Raw genomic sequence first — 17,751 nt, 5'->3', positions numbered from 1 at the left:
TCTGGGTGGCCGGACGGTTGGTGCGGCTACTGGAGCTGTAATCATGGGCTGCTGGCCCTGCTGCACTGCCTAGCCCCGAAGCCGGGGGCAAATTCTCCACACATGACTAAGATCCCCTCACTCAAAACAACCTCTCAACGTGGTGATCTACTGCCCTAAAGTCTGACCCTGATGGCCTGAATACCCACCGAATGAATCCTGAATAGTTGGTGGGCGATATGAACTCTCTTGTATGGTATTGAAGTAAACACTAGAAGAACTCAGCTGACCGGAGTACCCACTGGAAGGACCCTGAATAGTTGGCAGTCGGTAAGAACTCTACGGCACAGTGTTGAAATAGGGTCGCGCTGGAGCACCCCGTGGAGGCAACGGTGCTGGATATGGGGGCCTACTGGGCTGACCCCTCCTGAACTGACCTCTGCCCCCAGCTGGGGCACCTCTGAACTCCCCGGAGTAACGGACCTTCTTGTCCTGCTACATCTGCTCCCTACCCCTCTAGCGATAGCCCTCGATCCTCCAAGCAATCTCCACTACTAGCTGGTAGGAAGTCCCCATCTCTACCTCTCGGGCCATACTAGCCTGAATACCTGAGTGCAACCCCGCAACAAACCTCTGCACCCACTCCGCCTCAGTAGGGAGTATCATGAGTGCATGGCGAGACAGCTCCCTAAACCCTAAACCCTAAACCCTAAACCGCCTCATAATCGGTCACGGACATCTCACCCTACTGGAGCTTCTCAAACTGGAATCGCAACTCTTCCCTCTGAGAGGGTGGAATATACCTATCCAAGAATAGGCGTATGAACTGGCCCCAAGTCATGGGAGGAGAATCTGCTGGTCTACCAAGAAGATAAGACTTCCCTCTAACTGGAAGGTAGTGAAATCCACCCCGTAAGACTCCAATATCCTCATGTTGTGTAGTCTGTCACTGCACATATCAATAAAGTTCTGAGGATCCTTATGTCGCTCACCCCCAAAGACCGGAGGGTGAAGCCTAGTCCATCTGTCTAAAAGCTTCTGCGGCTCACCGGTCGCAGCTAGTCTAGGCTCAGGTACAACTGCTGCGACTGGCTGGGCTCCGCCCACGGGGAGAGTGCCCGAGGTATGATATACAACGGTTGCATGCCTAGGACCCTGATCGGTAGGGGTCTGTGCTCCCCCTCCCGCCTGAGATGTGGCCGGGTCTGCTGGAAGTAAACCGGCCTGGGTCATAGAATCCATAAACCGTAGCATACGACCCATGACCTCCTAGAAGCCCGGTGCTGTCATGAAATCGACCGGGGCTGGCTCTGCTGCGGGCACCTCGCCCTGCTCCTCAACTATAGGATCCTCCAATGGATCCTCTAGCGGTGCAACTGGGCAACTCTGGGACGTCCTCGGGCTGATGCCGTCCCCCGGCCTCGACCTCGGCCTTCGGCAACAGGGGGAGCAGCCCCTCCTAGGTCTGGAACGTCTGTTGCGCGCGTTCTCACCATCTGTGAGAGAATAAGAGGAAGAAACTTAGTATACCATCAACTGCACAATAGGAAAATGAATAAAGAGTAGTTTTCCTAACATCTTATAGCCTCTCGAAGATAAGTACGGACGTCTCTGCACCGATCCGCAAGACTATATTAGACCTGCCCATAACTTGTGAGACCTAGGTAAACCTAGTGCTCTGATACTATGTTGTCACGGCCCAATTCCATCATAGGCCGTGATGGCGCTCAACACCATTGTTAGGCAAGCCAACACTCATCAAACTTGCTTTTACTACGGTCTAGATTAAGGGAGCAACATATCAGTGGTGGCGAGCGTATGAGTTGGGTAGTCCGACCGATGCAGCTTCACTATCATGGGTTCAGTTTTCATAGGTGTTCTTGAGAGAGTTTGTTCCCCAGACCCTTCGAGATGCATGGCGCGCGGAGTTTGAGCAGCTGTGCCGGGGCACTATGTCAGTGTCAGAGTATGTCGTTATATTCAATGAATTGTTCATACATACACTTACTTTGGTTTCTACAGTTAGAGAGTGAGGCCGCAGGTTCATTGGGGGACTTAGTCATGATATTCGTTTCAACATGGCTTGGGAGTTGGTGTCGAATGTTCCATTTTAGCAGGTGGTAGAGATCGCTCTCCGACTAGAGGTCATGCGGGGTCAGTAGAAAGAGAGAAGGAAGGGAGGCTAAGAGGCCTTGTAGACTGGAGAGACCTATTAGTTCCTATTTGGTGGCAGGGTACGACATGGTATAGGTTTTTGTAGGTCAGCCAGTTCAGTTTGCACTTCAGGTTTTGCACGGTGTTTCAGGTACCCGTGGGTCTCAGGGTACACGTACTAGATAGCTTCCACAGCCACGTCAGCGGAGAGGTTGCTTTGAGTGAGGAAATATCAGCCACATGGAGTAAGATTGTCTCAGACTACGGATAGATATGTCACAACGGGGCAATCAGGCTATGAGTTCTGTTTCAATTATTGATATCCCTGCACCGCTAGCTTAGGGTACAGGTTAGGCGAGTAGAGGGCGCCTAAGAGGGGGAAGCCCGACCTGTTGATGTGTTTTCTACAGTAGGGCTGAGGCCGCTGCACCAGATGATGTCGTACATGTATGGGTTCAAATTTTTATAGAGAAGCATCATTAGTATTTTGTTTCGGTTCTGCTTATCAGGGTGAGTCCTTCTATTTTACTTCACATATGGGTGAGTTTCGTGATCTTGTACTCTTCTTATGTGTTTACCCATGTCGGGAGATTCTATTGTAGTAAACCGTGTCTATCATGTTATTTTAATTCATTATTGAGAGTTATGGGACTAGAAGTGACTTTCTTTTACTCATTTTGGTAGTTCTGCTGTGATTTTTGGGTGATAGGTTACAATTTGTGATTTAGATACTCTACCAGTGTGGGAGTTCAGTATGTGTTATGATTTTGTTGGCAAAAGGTTTCGGCATTGGTTGTAAAAGTTTGAAGTTTCAAAGTTTATTAAGTTTGAATTGGAGGGTGATTCGTATTTTTAGCGCTGTTTGATATGAGTTGAAGGCTCGACTAAGTTAGTAATGTATTTTGGGACGTGTTGGTATATTTGGTTGAGGTCTCGAGGGCCTCGGATAAATACCGGATGATTAACGGATCGAGTTTAGACTTGAAAGAAGTGCTGAGGCAACTGATATCTGGTGCAATTGCACCTGCGTGAAAAGGAACATAGGTGCGAGCCCGCAGGTGCGGCGATATGGTCACAGAAGCGACATTTGGATAGAGTTGGGATGGTCACAGATGCGAGGATGTATCTGCATCTTCGATCCCGCAGATGCGAGGAAAGCTCTACAGAAGCGGAATACGAGCTGGCAGCTGGAGTCGCAGAAGCGGAAGGTCTCCGCATGTGCGAGACCATAGGGGCACGTTTGGCATCATAGGTGCGGAGCTGTGCTGGGCAGAGGTATGCGCAGGTGCAAGATTTTGGCCGCACCTGCAAGACCGCAGATGCGGTGAAGCGGCCGCAGGTGCGGTAGTTGGGCTGGGCAGTGTTCTTTTTAAACAAAGGGGGTTGGATCAATTCCACTTCATTTCGTCCATGAGTTGGTTGTGCTCACGCTATACCCTGCACCTCATGTGCAGATCCAGGTGCTTCTAGTTACGGCGACTGTTGATTGAGGAGATAGGATCTCGGAGACTATCGAGGTAGCTGCATGGCGTTCGCAGGCCTTGACTCTCCTTCATTATCTTTATGTGTACTTTCATTTTTACTCTTTAGACATTGTAGTAGACTGTATTCTGACATAGATGCTCATGTACTCGGTGACACCCCAGTTTTAGGATAGATTGTATTGTGTTGCGGGTTTATTTCGGTTTTAAAAAGGGTTTTCTTAAATATTAATTGCTTCTGCCTATATTTTTAAAGCTTTTACTTTGTTGAGATAGTTGAGTAGCGGCTTACCTAGTTCCACGATAGGCACCATCACGACGGTTGGTTTTTGGGTCGTGACAAATTGGTATTGCAGGCTAAAAAGTTTATTGTCAATACACCTTTTGAGTCACAAGTGTTGATATAATTTTGTTCATTAGCTTGTAGCACCACGGCGATATATTTGATACTATTTTCTTTTTTATAACTTGAAACATTCTATAACCATAAAAGTATTGATTAATATGCTCTTTATTGAGCGAGTGTTATTTTTTATTTATTTAAAAAATTCTCTTTGTTATGTATGTGATTTCTTTTTTCAATTTAATTTAATTTTATGAGATAGACCTTATAATATTTTGTGCTATGCAAGAATTGCTGGTAATTGAATTATTCAATCATCAATTACATGATAATTCTAAACTCATATTTAGAAGTTAAAATCTTCATATTTAGAATAAGTATGAGCTGAATTCATATTGATAATTTTTCTTATTTGTAAATTTGAATAAACTCACATCGAGAACGAGTATGCTATATATATATATATATATATATATATATATATATATATATATATATATATATATATATATATATATATATATATATATATATATATATATATATATATATATATATATATATATATATATATATATATATATATATATATATATATATATATATATATATATATATATATATATATATATATATATATATATATATATATGTTGGTCTTATGCTTCTTAAACAAGCTTTAGATAATTTGTGGATAACTTTATTTGCATGCAATCAGTTTTTTTGCCTTTAAATTTATCGTGTATATATTAGGTCTGGTACCACAATATAATATATTATTATTCATATAATAAAAAAATTTATAATTATAAAGATTATATAATGAACTTACCTAAGTTCTTCGTCTTTGCAAGTCCAAAAGATACTCAATAACTTTGAATTCAAGTTAGTAATACAAGCATTTATTTTTCTATTTATATGAATGTTGCATCTACCTCGACGTTGATTGTGCTATTACCCAATTTATTCATATTCTATACACTTTATATTTTTATAGATAAAAAATACACGTGCAACGCACGTACCGTATCTATACTATATTAAAAGCACGAAACTCCTTAGCGAAATATCGTTCGCCGTTTTTATCCTTTGTAAATATATTCTATTTCGGATAAAAATGTAACTATAAACTCTAATAAATTTTCCTATGGAATAAAACTAAAAATTGCGGTTTATTTCCGTTTTTGTTGCATACGGTACCCTCTTTGGTGGGATGGATTATTCTTTATCCAAAGATATAGAGAGTGCATAGTAGGCGACCTACTGAAAAATAAGGTAAAATCCCCACTTTGCCAGCCCCACATCTAATGAGTAGAACAGTAGACAACCAAAGGAACGTAATCTAAATCAAACATATAGATTAAGATTGTAAATAAAGAAAGTATATAACATAGAAATCCAAAATGGATTCCTTTTAGATAGATATTACATATTATGCTGTACCTACCAATCGAATAACCAGATAGAGTAGAAGAGAAGGCCCGGAACAAAGTTGACTGAGACTGCCAACTGCAAGAGAAGAGAGAAAGCAAGTCGGAAACTTCTAACTTCATTACTGGACAGAATGCCTTCCTCTGATTCCTGGAATGAGAGTAAGCTTGCTTCTTCAATGACGTAGTCTTAGTCTAGGAATGCGCTAGTAAACTGTAGCGAAATCACTGGAAATGAGAGAGATGTGAGGGTCAATCATTCTGTCAGCGTGCTTAAAGAGTGCTTTCAAAAATATGGAGAAGGAGAGAATGAACTTACAGCCTCTCTCTCATATTCACCTGCCAAGGCATGACATAGATAATAGACACTCAGCTCTCTTACATCCAGTTACTGTGATTGATTGTGGAGAGAGTGCTAGTCTAACTGTCGGTACGAGTATGCTAATAGATAGAGGATCTTCCAGTCCTAGAATAAGAAAGTAGCTTGTCTGTCGTACTGGCTGCGTCATTGAATATGTCAATCTACATTCTATATAAGGAGTTCATTTGCATCATTGTCTGGCAGTTAGCTAAGCGAGAAGCTGTGATCCAGGAAGCCCCGCCCAGTAGTGTCTCTACTCTACTAGTCCTAGTACTAGATACTAGATAGACAGGCCAGTCACCGGTGGCATAAGATCCTTCTCTGCTTGTCTAACTCAAGCCAGATAGCAACAATCACTCGAAATAGTCATATGCGGAACACATGCAAGTTCAGATTGAAAGATAAGGAAGGCAAGTCAAAGCGGAAAGAAAGCCTTAGCTGGAGCAGTTGCCAGAGAAGCAAGAGCAGCAAGGCAAAAAGTGGCCTCAGGCATTCCAACTGCATGAACATAAATCTTATCTATGTCACAGGTTTGATGATCGCTAACGCACATAAAACCAATCTCATAACTCTTTTTCCAGGCAGAAGGAAAGAGAAAATGAGAAAAATGAAGTAGAGCGAGGGGGAGGGAGGATCTACTTGGAATTGGATGTCAGTGAATCCCAAGTATGATATAGATATAGGAAAGAAATTCTCTTACAAGTATGACATAGATATAGGAAAGAAATTCTCTTACATGCTGAAGGTACATCTGAGACCTTCCTTCCAAGCAACTATGACATAGATAGATAGATGCGAGTGTACTTTAGGAAACTAGCAAGCCTTGCCATTCGGATGAAAGGAATATCATCCTAATGAAAGCCTGATTCTTCCCTTATCAATGTTTGAGATGCCTGGTTGTGCCAATTTTCCTAGTTGACAATATGACTTTTATGCCTAGCGGCTGCTTGGATCTTATGTTTTTTAGATGCCGAGCTTATCTGCCAGTTGTCTGGCTGTAAAAGGAAGAGGTTAGTTCACAACTCTGAAAGCCGAAGATGAAGCGAGGAAAGAAGCTACAGAGCAGCAAATAAGAAAGAGATTTAGGCAACTTAATTGACCTACCGGACTCTAAAAGAAAGGGTGCCACTTATTTGGAAACTAGAAACTTGCCGGTTTCCAAGCGAAACTTGATGTTACTTTAACACAAGGGCCGGTGTCCATCATTAAAAGTGGCATCTCTATTTGCGCACATTGGAGAAAGTGCTCTGCTAGTGAAATCGGTCCATTGACACCTATAATTGTTTCAACCAAGGCTGAGCACTCTTCTCGAAGTTTTGGATGCACTCTCGCTTTAAGTAGCTGAAACCTCTATGTGGAAAAGTTTCTTAGTGCGAAATGAATGGAATTCTAGAAGCTCTTACTCAAATAAGGGCTTCATATATTGTACTAAACAGAATTAGTGGACATAGAGCATGTCCCCCTCCTTACATTCCCATAGCAGGGGAACTATCAATAGCCAGTATTGCTCCTTATGTCTGGTTCGGCTCAACTCTCCCTTCAGAGCTACCCTTGCCTGAAACAGAAGAGATAGCTTACTAACCTACTGGAGTAAGTAGTCTTGTCCGAAAGCCTCAGGAGAAAAGAGAGCTTAAAAGTAACAAGGTTCTGAAAGAAAGACAAGCCTTAAGGCGACTAAAGCTATGAAGGTAGGTTAAAGTGACTAGTCTTTCTTATCCAAAAGCAAGCAAGACAACAAGGGAGGTTTTAGGCAACTCGCTGGTTTCGAGATAGGTTTCCTTGTGGGTGTGTCCACTTGTTTTCCTATTCATGTTCTGGTTCCAATTTCAGAAAGTTCATATTCTTATTGCCAGTACTTAGCATACACTTGTTAAAAGGTTAAATGGTTCATTTTTATTAACTTCAGATGACTTAGGTTCTTTACGCAAAGAAACTAGGAAAAAAGAGCACATAAAGATTATAAATAATATGTTAAAATCGAATCATCGACAAGATGTTTATCAGAGAGATTTTATTATGGTATACAATCGAAGGGCTCATAAAATTCAAAACTTGTGAAATAAGGGAATATCGATGGCCTTTGTTGAACAGAGAGCGAACGGACGGCAAGTGACTTTGATCTCATGCTGGCCTTTACTTCGACTACTAATAAGGGGGTTGGGGTTTGACAAATCAATACTGGGGCTTCGTTTAACCGCCTATGTAGTAAGAAAAACTTTGAGTTTGACGTTGAATAGCCATAGTGAGTTCATCACCAGTGGCATAAGTAGATGAGGCATATGCGGTGGGGAGAAAAGCAATTTAACTCACTTCTTACAATTCCAGTTGAACCCGCAACAAAGCCAGCATTGCTTTCGTAGGATCAACTGCTCGTTTTCGATATAGAACTGGATAATCAAAAACAACGTCTTTTTTTTGGAATCGAGTGAGCTGATATGCTGAAACGGGTTCTAGCTTGAAAACCGCCACAGAACGAAGCAACGCTATTGGTTGGGGCCTCACCGAGCTTTCATAAATCAGTCTCTCAACAATCAGTATTTTTAATGAATAGTAGGGAACTGAGGGAGAACTTATCGACAACAAAAAAGCTGAGATTTCTGTTGGAGGGTTCCTGACGCCCCTAGTCAAATGGAATTGAAAAGATTTTATTTATATTTATAAACAAGGTGGCATCTCGAAAGTGCCGCTAGTCGGTTTAATCATGGAACGTCCAAAAAGCCTGGTCTAATGTGAAAATTATTATTATAATAATATGCCCTAGAACATATTATTGAATTGAGTGAGAGGTCCATTTCATTCCTACTACTGAACACGAAAATTGCGTAGACTATTTTTCTTGGGATTCCCCAAGTAACCAAACAAATCCCTGTCATTTCACATGGAAAATAGTCTATTTTGAGCGTTTGAAGTAGCCGAACAATCAGCGTACGTAATCGAGTTTCATGCCATCATGTATTTTCTGCCCAGCAGCTCTGGAAACTGCTTTCATGCGTCTTGGTTGTTGGTGGAGAAGAAAACCTGCCTGAAAATAAAGATTTTATTTTCAATAGTTTCAAAGGCTTGAAGAAGCGTAGCCTTATTCAAAAGGAATTGATAGGAAGACTTTTCTCTCTCCGATTATCTCCTACAATAAGATAAGAGGTAAGAAGGAAGGAAGACTGTTTATGAATAGCCCTTTTCAGTTCCAATGCGCGGAATCGAAAAAAAGACTATCTTTCTTTCGGGGTCATAGATCAGAGAATTCCCTCTTTCAAGCTTCCTTACAGGCAGAAGAGTTAGCAAAGGTACAGACAGCCCGATCTAGCCAGTGAGCAAGCATGTCCGCTTTCGATTCAATATCTTTCTTAACACCCGGAAAATTATATGCCTCTATAGTAGCTTGCAATGGAATGTAGCTATTTCGGACGGATAGCTATGTTAGCTAGGACACCTGCCTGATCCGGGTTTCTATCCGAACTAGTGCCTTAAGCAGGAAAGCAAATGAAATTATGTGGTAGGTATCGCATATAAGAGAAAGCTTGCTTTTAAGAGTGATATTTTGCTTTTATTGAGGAGATATAAAACAATCTTACTTACTAATAAAGCGGCAAGAAGCACCTTCTTTCTCAAAGTCAACTTTCTCCTTTTTTACTAGTAGTTGAGTGCTCATTGTTGTTCGGATCTTGACCGGATCCAAGCTTCCCAAGCTCTATGCTGTTGGGGAACTCTTCAAGGGTCTTACCACCTTCTTGATTGACTATATTTGAGTCTTTGGAGTACTTTAGGATTATATTCTGTACCGAGTATTTGTGCTTGCGGGCCGGGGTGTATATTGCAGACCAGCGGATCTGATGGTCGACAAACGTTCGCATATGGTAAAGGTGATCGCAGCACCTGTATTAGGACATAGGACTTATTGAGATGCTCGCGGACCAATTTACGATGTCTCTGTCGCTAACGTTTGTCAAGCAGGTCACGTGGATTGGCCAGGGTCTTCTTCGGCTAATGACACCTCGATCCCGAAGCCTTCGAAGTATCTTTTTGATAGGTGCCTCTATTTGTATAGGAAATTCGCTGCTGATAGATCTTGCCCAGTGTCCCCCTCCTTCCCCCGCCGCCTTCCGACCTGCAGGAGTATACAATTACAATGTTGGGGCATGAGTGCCCGATTGTGAGACTACCTGTTGAACGTCCGATGGAACCTTGCTCCGACCTGAGCTATGCAACAATGAGATCTCCCTTGATCCTTGCCATATGTGCTTGACGTCCCCCCATAAGACGCTCACTTGGGAACTTCTTACTCTAGCTGTTCCAAGAGTCTCCCCTAGTTGAATTGCGTCTAGTAGACTCCCTGTTCCGCTCATCACCTTCGTCAACTATTTGATCGGGATACTATTACCTAGGTTCCTAAACTTTGAATGGATGGCGGAGCATAGGTGGCAGGTAGTTACATGGATACGGTGCTTTACCCGTGGACGCTTCTCAAGCTCTCGCAAGAATTGTATAGGAGTCGCCCTCGGAGGGACTTCCGGAATGACTGTACCGAGGAATTCTACCGTACTCCGTGCAGCTATGGTTGTTGATCTTGCAGAGTCTACCCAAAGGTTCAAGCCAGTTTGTAGGAAGTGGGCGATACGTTTATGTATTTCTATGAGAAGCTCGACGGACCCACGATTCCTAGTAGCAATTCATCGGCATATCGCGCGTAGCAAATCCTTATTAAGTAATAGGTTTTTTAAGGGGGGCATCTTACGGTCCAGGCCTCTCTCTGACCTGATAACAAGTATCGCCTCCCAACCTAGATATATTAGCGGGCCCTTTCTTTTGCAATACTTAAAAGAGTCTCTCATGGCCCAATTATTAATACAGCGTTCTCTACCATAGAATTCGGACTTCCAGGCAAACCCGGCAACTTCTATGAAAAAAAAGGCGCAAAGGAGGCTCGAGGGCTTATTAAGGAAGGTGGCAAGAGCCGACGAATGGTGGAAAACGAAAGGCGTTTTCTGGTCCCCCCTGAGCCGGAGGGTGCTTGGGGGAGGGGGGGGGGGTGCCACGACAAAACAAGGGAATGAAAGGCCGCTTTGCGTTGGATGCTCTTTAACCTTCCCACAATGATGGCTCTGTTGTCTTGGGGAGCGTTGAAGCTTGCTTCTTCGGAAGACCTTTCTTGGTCATCAATAATATCTATTCTTAATAGAACCGATCTTATTCTCTGAACAATCGAAATTCCGTACTTCTGTCGGATTTTCCCTATCTCTTGATCAATCTTGTGTAGGTAGATGTTGCATGGTGAGCAGATAATAATACACTATGTGGGACAGAGTAAGGGCCCTTCTCACCTCATACGAGTCGTCTAGCAGAAAAGACTTTCTGAATGGTGTAAAAGAACTTGGGATCGTCGATCTCTTCCCTAAAGATTGGGATGAGTCGATATCGGTCGATGGTATGAAAACACTTCCTGATATCGAATTCCAAAAACCAGCGAGAGGTCCCCCACTCTTCTTTGATCTGTCTTGGGATAGAGTGGAAGCCTCGACCCGAGCGGAAGTGCGATGTGTTTGGAAACTCGAGATCGTAAATGGATTCGAGTACCATTCTGATCGCCTCTTTCATGATCCTTTCTAAACTTCGACCAAAAAAGGTGAAGCTTCAACCCTTATTTCTTTCTTCATATTGTAAAGGGGAGCAAAGCCCCTTTTTTGCTCCCTCTATTTATAGAAAAAGGGCACTCCTTCCATCGTTTCAGTGACTCATAGGGCTTCCCTCAGCTCAGTATTTCTGGTTCTTGAGAATGGTCGCCACTTCTCCCAGGACCGGAATGATTATCCCTGCCCGATGGGTCTACATCCATCCCTGAATGTCGTCGGGTACTGTTAACTTCCCCGCCATTCTTGTAACTGTCACCTGTAATCCGCGCAGGTGTGTCCGCACCCCCCTGAGTGGACGAGAAAGAAAGGATTTCTCGGAGCAACCCCCCATGTTCCAGACCCAGGAGTCAACTTTGCCGTATGAGCATTCGGTACATGTATCAGTCCGTGGAAGAGTGAAAAGGTCACCACTACTGAGGATCCCCCTAATCTTAGATAGGTCGTCTGAGGGTTCGCCGCGGTTCATTATTGTGCTTACATACAAGGCTACCCTTCTCGTCTTCGGCCGGAGGGGTTTATTGCACAAACACACCGGGGCGCAAGCTCCCGAAGAGAGAAGCCCAATGAATGTCAGATGCAAAAACCCGCACCTCATTAAGATCATATTGGCATACACTCCCAAAAAATAAAGAGCATACCCCATTAAAGACGAGAGTGGGGTACAACAAGGCCATTTCTGTCCACCGCCTTTCTCACAGAGCCGTACATGGACATTACCGCTCATACAGCTCCCAGCCAGCAAGCAGTTAGCCTTCCTCTACAAGGAATGGAAGTGTGGATGAATCGACATCAATATAGGATTGTTGTTGTACACGATCTCCATTTTAGTAGTCATAGCTATCCACTCCACTATGTGGTAGAGTGTTCGTCCCCGACCCATCGCAGGGGTACCTTCCCTTTTAATTGAGAGAAGGACTCGGAATTGACTCCCCTCGATTCGACATCCAAAAGAAGGGTATGGAATTTCTCCAAGGAATGCTCTGTCATGGCGGTACATGGATTCTCGAGGGACCGAGCTCCCCCTCCAATCCAATCGCTCTACTACAAAATAAGGCAAGGGATCGACGCCCCACAGAGAACCCAACCTTTTCAAGTAGGGCCTGAAAGAAATAAATCAAACCAATTTTCAAGTTAGGAATGCTCCAGAAATTCTATGGGAAATTGAAAACGTCGAAGTAAGTTGTGGCTTATAAATAGCAAGATGAGGAGATAAGGGGTGAAGGATATTCATGATATTCGGAAAGATTTATGTTCATTCGCTCTGCTCGCAGAGCGATATACCAAAACAAGAAGCGACTACCTTACTTATGCAATTCTCCTTATTCTTTTTCTTTCCTAGTTTGAGTTCCTATATTATTCTTTTCTTTCTTTTATGAATGTTATAACTCCTAATTCTTTGGTAGCGAACCTCTTTCATAGTTCGACCGTTATCCCCTATCTAACTCAACTATTCGACTGTATGGCTATTATGATTGCCAGAGAAAGGAGGGATGGCACCTTCCTTTACCATCTGGCAGTTGAAAACAAAAGTGCTTCTAGGTACACGGCTGTTAGGCTCATCCAAGGCATATTTAGGAAGTAGCAGGGAACTTGACCATTAAGTTTGAAAAAAGCTGGCCAAGCATGTGTCACTTTCTTACGTCAGGAGAAAGGGAGATCAAAGAAGTATGGTGCCGATATGCGAAGGATCAAATCATAGAGATAGCGTATCTTAAGAGGCGGAAGAAAAGGAACCTCGGCAACCTAGAGATCGCGGAGTCAGCGCCCGTGCCGAAAGTGAAGAAGCTTTCCTCTCCTTTCGGTTGAGCATGCCCGCCCTTTAGCACTTCCCTTCCTAAATTGGGAGTAAGAGAAAGGAAAGCGCACTCGATCAATTACCATGTCGTGTCGTAAGACAAAATGTCACCCACATGAGCTTAAAACCAATATCTTAGGGAAAGGCCTCTACTCTATGAACCAAGTCTTTTTGACGAGGCACCGCTTTCTTTTTTGATCCCTGAGTAGCATTTCCTTTCACTGAGGAATGGGTGGATGCTTTAACATAGGCGGATATGGGACACAAAAAGAATAGATTCAGGTGCTCCTGAGTCAAGAGATTCTTCTCCCTAAGTAGCATTCTTGTAAGTACAGAAGGAATTCTCCTGTCTCTGAAAAGATAAAGCTAAAAGCAATCTCTGGTATAAATATTGATATTGACCCGCCTCTATGGGAGGTGGGTGGGGATCAAGAGAAACAAGGCCAGGCACATCATACTCTTCAGGTATTGTGTCATGTCAATTTTCATAGTGCATTTCTTGCGTATCCACCTTGAAAGCGAGAGCTCGAGGCAGTGGGAAAGGAGAATCAACAAGATAGGATGTTCTCTCCCAACTAACAAGAGTATGAAGATTCCAGTTTCGAATCTTGTGCTTGACGGTGATCATTTCTGCCACGTCGTAACAGTCTTTAGTGCTTTCTGCTTCAATAGTTTAGAACCCTTCTTACTTTCTTTATTATATCGGGGAATTTTTTCTCTTGATTCGCTAACTCCATAAAGGGCTGGTGGGTGGGGGTAGAGCCTCTAGCGCCAATGTCGATGAATCAAAGGTGTCTGTTTATGGTATGGAATAGGAAGAGCAAGAATGGAATCGCTATCGCTTGTCCTATCATCCGCGATGAGCTTCTTTCAATTGTCAGTATGGGTAGGTAGAGTCCTTTTCTCATATGCTTGGCATTACTATAGTCGCACCAGTATTCCTTCATTTTTAGTGCACATGAAATGGAAACTCTAATAGAGACTACCCACACGATGATCAGAACTCTCCCTTCTCTGCATCACTATCAATTGATTGGCGCATGAACGAAGCTGTAACGGAGCATGTACGCGACGATCAAACACGGCTTTGCCAGCTGCCTGTGATAGGAAAAAGAAAACTTGATCAGATAGTTCGTGTGGGGCATTTCCCACCTCGCCTTTGATCTATTCCATGCCGTGTAGGTAAAGCTAGAAGAGCCTCATTGGCCCGACATCTGACAAGCAAACCTTCCATTCTTATGTTTACGTCACTTTTCTCTTTCTCGCATTGACCTGACAAAGGTTTCAAATGAGCATCCCATGGGGCAGCCATAGCTTGAACCTTCCTTCTCGCAGTCAGATATATAACTCAGGCAGCAAAGGTTCGAGCGGGATGGTGGTTAGTCTTCCTCGTCTCTTTCGGGTGGGCGGCAGGAATAGCTCTTCTAGCATCAGCATGGATTGACCAGATACTGGGAGTAGTCATCATCTTTTTCCATAGTAGTCATCCAGCAAGAAAGGGAAAGATCACTTAGCACAGTGGAATAGGAAAGAGAGCGTCGAGCACAACTTTCGTGTCACCAAAATTGCTTTTTCGTTTATTGGGAGACTAAATGAAAAAGGCTTTGTCAAGCAGGCATGATTGTCACGTTGATCGACAGTTGAGAACTACTATCTCCGAGGCCCTCACTTTAGGGCTATCTTTCACCATTGACAGACATGGTTCAACGTGCCAGCTACGCTTCCTCTTCTAGAACAATGACAGCCTAGTCTGATTCCCCCTTCCGAAAGTGCCACAGCTCCTTCTATCACAACCCCTAAAAATTGGGCATTCTAAGCATCAATCGCATTCTATTCTCTATGCCATCTTCCTTATACTTTGACTGTTAATTCATCTGCACAAACCTCCCTCACAAAGGAAAGCGGGAAAGTCATCTTTGCAAACAAAGGCCTTTTTCTTATACTATGGCATCTTGTACAAAGCGAGCGGTCATGTAAACCCTTTGTCTATTCGACTCTTTTCTTTAATAAGAACAATCTAAATGTGACACTTTCACGATGAAATACCAAGAATATTTGATACGTCAGTCCCCCAGGAAATTAAGCCAATGATCGACTATCCCTGCCCATTCTAACGGGGCATTCTATTCCTTCAAGTCCCACAGCTCTAAATGTGCCTATTCCTTCGACACCTTTCCATGGAAACATGGGAAAAATGGCTTATTCCGCATTAACCTAAGCCGCTTATTCCGACTAAGTGATCCATTTGCAAAAAGAGGGCCTTCCTCTTTCTTTCTTGAAGCTCTATCAAAGAAGCATTCTATTCCGTAAAGGCTTATGGCTAGGCTAAACCTCCCTCAACGCCATGATGTCCCAGAGCTCTTATTCCAAGAACTGGTGATATTCCCCTAACTGCAGATTCAATAGCACCGGTTATGAACCCCAAAAACAACAGGAAAGAGAGCACTGTCTACTCAGACTGTCACACCGGCAACGAGAGCATTAAGAGAAGATAGTGGAACAAAACTAGCAGCAGATAGGCATTCAGTTAGCTTGAAAATGGACTCGTAGTTAGAAATCAAATGCTTCCTCAACAAATATCTTTAGAATGTCCTATCTCTCTCTTCAACGCTTTAAAACGAGCTAGAAGGCTTCTCTTAAAGCAGAAAAATAGGAGTTATAGTAGTTTCAGCTATTCGATTCGAATGAGTGCCCTCCCTTCCTTTCCTTACTACGCTATGCCTAAAAAAAGAAAAAGAAAGTGCAACATATCAATGAGCGATGACACATATTATCAGTGACCTCCTACATAACATATGTGAGCCTTACGTGGACGATTTGGTAGTCTTTTCAAAAGAAAGAACCGACCACATTGAAAATTTACGCAAGGTCTTCGAAAGGTTAAGAAAACATCAATTGAAGATAAACTCAAAAAAATGAGCATTCGGGATCGGGCAGAGGCCTTAAATCGGTAGGGCAATAGCATAGATATTATTTACTTGACCCCTATTACATTAATTAAGCCTACTCTTTCTTCAAGATACAAAACGAGCTGCTGAAAACGGCTGTCCCTGTTGTATTTTAGATGGAGTCATCTACAGGGCTAAGAATCTTACCTTTACTTAGAGAGGGGTAGCGGTACCATGCTCTTTCGTGCTCGTAGGTTGACTCACCTATGCATCCCGACTAAGGTCTCACAAACGTGCACTTTCCTTATGCATCCAACCGCTTCACTAATATGAATAGGTTATACAGAAGGGTAGGTTAGTTATATACTCTTATGCACCTTCCTTCTTCGAACCTTTTGGTATGTATTTCCCCCTAACTATAGATCTGATCCAGCAGACAAGAAACTCAATTCTGCACTGCTGCTGAGTCGTCGGACTTATCCATCAAGGGATTCATGGAATTTCTGTTGATGGCGTTGGGGGAAATCTACCAAAGTTAGGCAGATAGATAGACTCCTTTCCCATTGCTAAGGGAGAGAAAGAAAGAAAATCAAATGATTGTTTTTTAACCAGCACCCTCTTTTGGGTATGCAGGTACTAAGAGTCCTCTTACTACCAACCAGCAGACATCATCTGGCTAGGTCTTGCCGGTATCAACAATGAGGAAGAAATAACCAAATGGAAACAGCAACTAATGATGGATCTTGGCCCAGACAATGCCCCAGGCGTAGAAGAGATCGGAGCAACAGGGAACGCCTAGATACCGTTGTTCTTCCTAGGCTGCAGTAAATAGATTGAGAGGTCGTTCTGCCACTTGTCCTCGGATATGGGGGAATATGTTCTCATAAAATCTTGCATAAATCAAACCTAGCTGGCGAGCGATCCCAGTTCGCAACAGAGAACAAGACAGTAAGCGAGCATACTTTTGTTCGCATCTTCTCCACCAAACATGGAAGTTTAAGGATAACTGTAGGTCGGTGGCTACCTAAGGAAACTCTGATTCGATCTACCCCCTAGCTGGGAGGCATCTACCTCATCCTGATTAAAAAGAGAGGTTCACTATGATGGGGGTACTTTTATTTCACTTAAGGAAAAAATGAAATGTATAGGGGACCATACTTTTGTTGCGGCATGATCCTCAGATTTACGGATTCGCCGGGGGCCTCAGGCCCTACTTAGTTTCGCAAGCCTTTGTCATTGTCAGTCAACTAAGTAGGGCCTTTTCCTTTTTGTTTGAATAACCCATTCTCATTATCTTTAATAAGTAAAGTAGGCAAACCTATAGGTTCTTAGTAGCGTTGACAAAGAAGAAGGAGTTGGTTAAAAGAAAGTGAATCTTTCCATTTTTCTTATAATTATATAATAATATAAAATAGAAAGAAATTTCTTATTATTATATATAGGCCACCTTGACAAGCAACCCTTCCACTTGATCGGAGGTGCGAAGAGAAAGATTTCTTTTTTATGACTTCCACTTATCGATCTCGGCCCAGAAAAGTGACTGATCAAGGCAGGGCCCTATTGATAAATGAAAGAAAGGGTTTATGAGCTCTAGCCCTGTATGCCCACACCTATGTAGAATAGATCGTTCAACACCTGCGGCACAAACCCATTTTGAACCTATTGGTCCTAGTATCATAGGCAACCGAATGGC

The 17,751-nt window shown here is 43.0% G+C and overlaps 3 pseudogenes; 2 read left to right on the top strand and 1 right to left on the bottom strand.

Moving 5' to 3' along the window:
• Positions 1-9,359: 9,359 nt before the first annotated feature.
• On the bottom strand, positions 9,360-11,578 carry LOC107781878 (uncharacterized; annotated as a pseudogene).
• LOC142173661 (uncharacterized) lies at positions 11,514-14,033 on the top strand (annotated as a pseudogene).
• A 1,897-nt stretch (positions 14,034-15,930) lies between these two features.
• On the top strand, positions 15,931-17,162 carry LOC107781871 (uncharacterized; annotated as a pseudogene).
• Positions 17,163-17,751: the final 589 nt, after the last annotated feature.

This window comes from Nicotiana tabacum, chromosome 19 (genome assembly GCF_000715075.1).
Source record: "Nicotiana tabacum cultivar K326 chromosome 19, ASM71507v2, whole genome shotgun sequence".
Taxonomy (NCBI): Eukaryota; Viridiplantae; Streptophyta; class Magnoliopsida; order Solanales; family Solanaceae; genus Nicotiana; species Nicotiana tabacum.
Note: the sequence above shows the minus strand (reverse complement) of the source record. Positions and strands in the feature narration are given on the sequence as shown.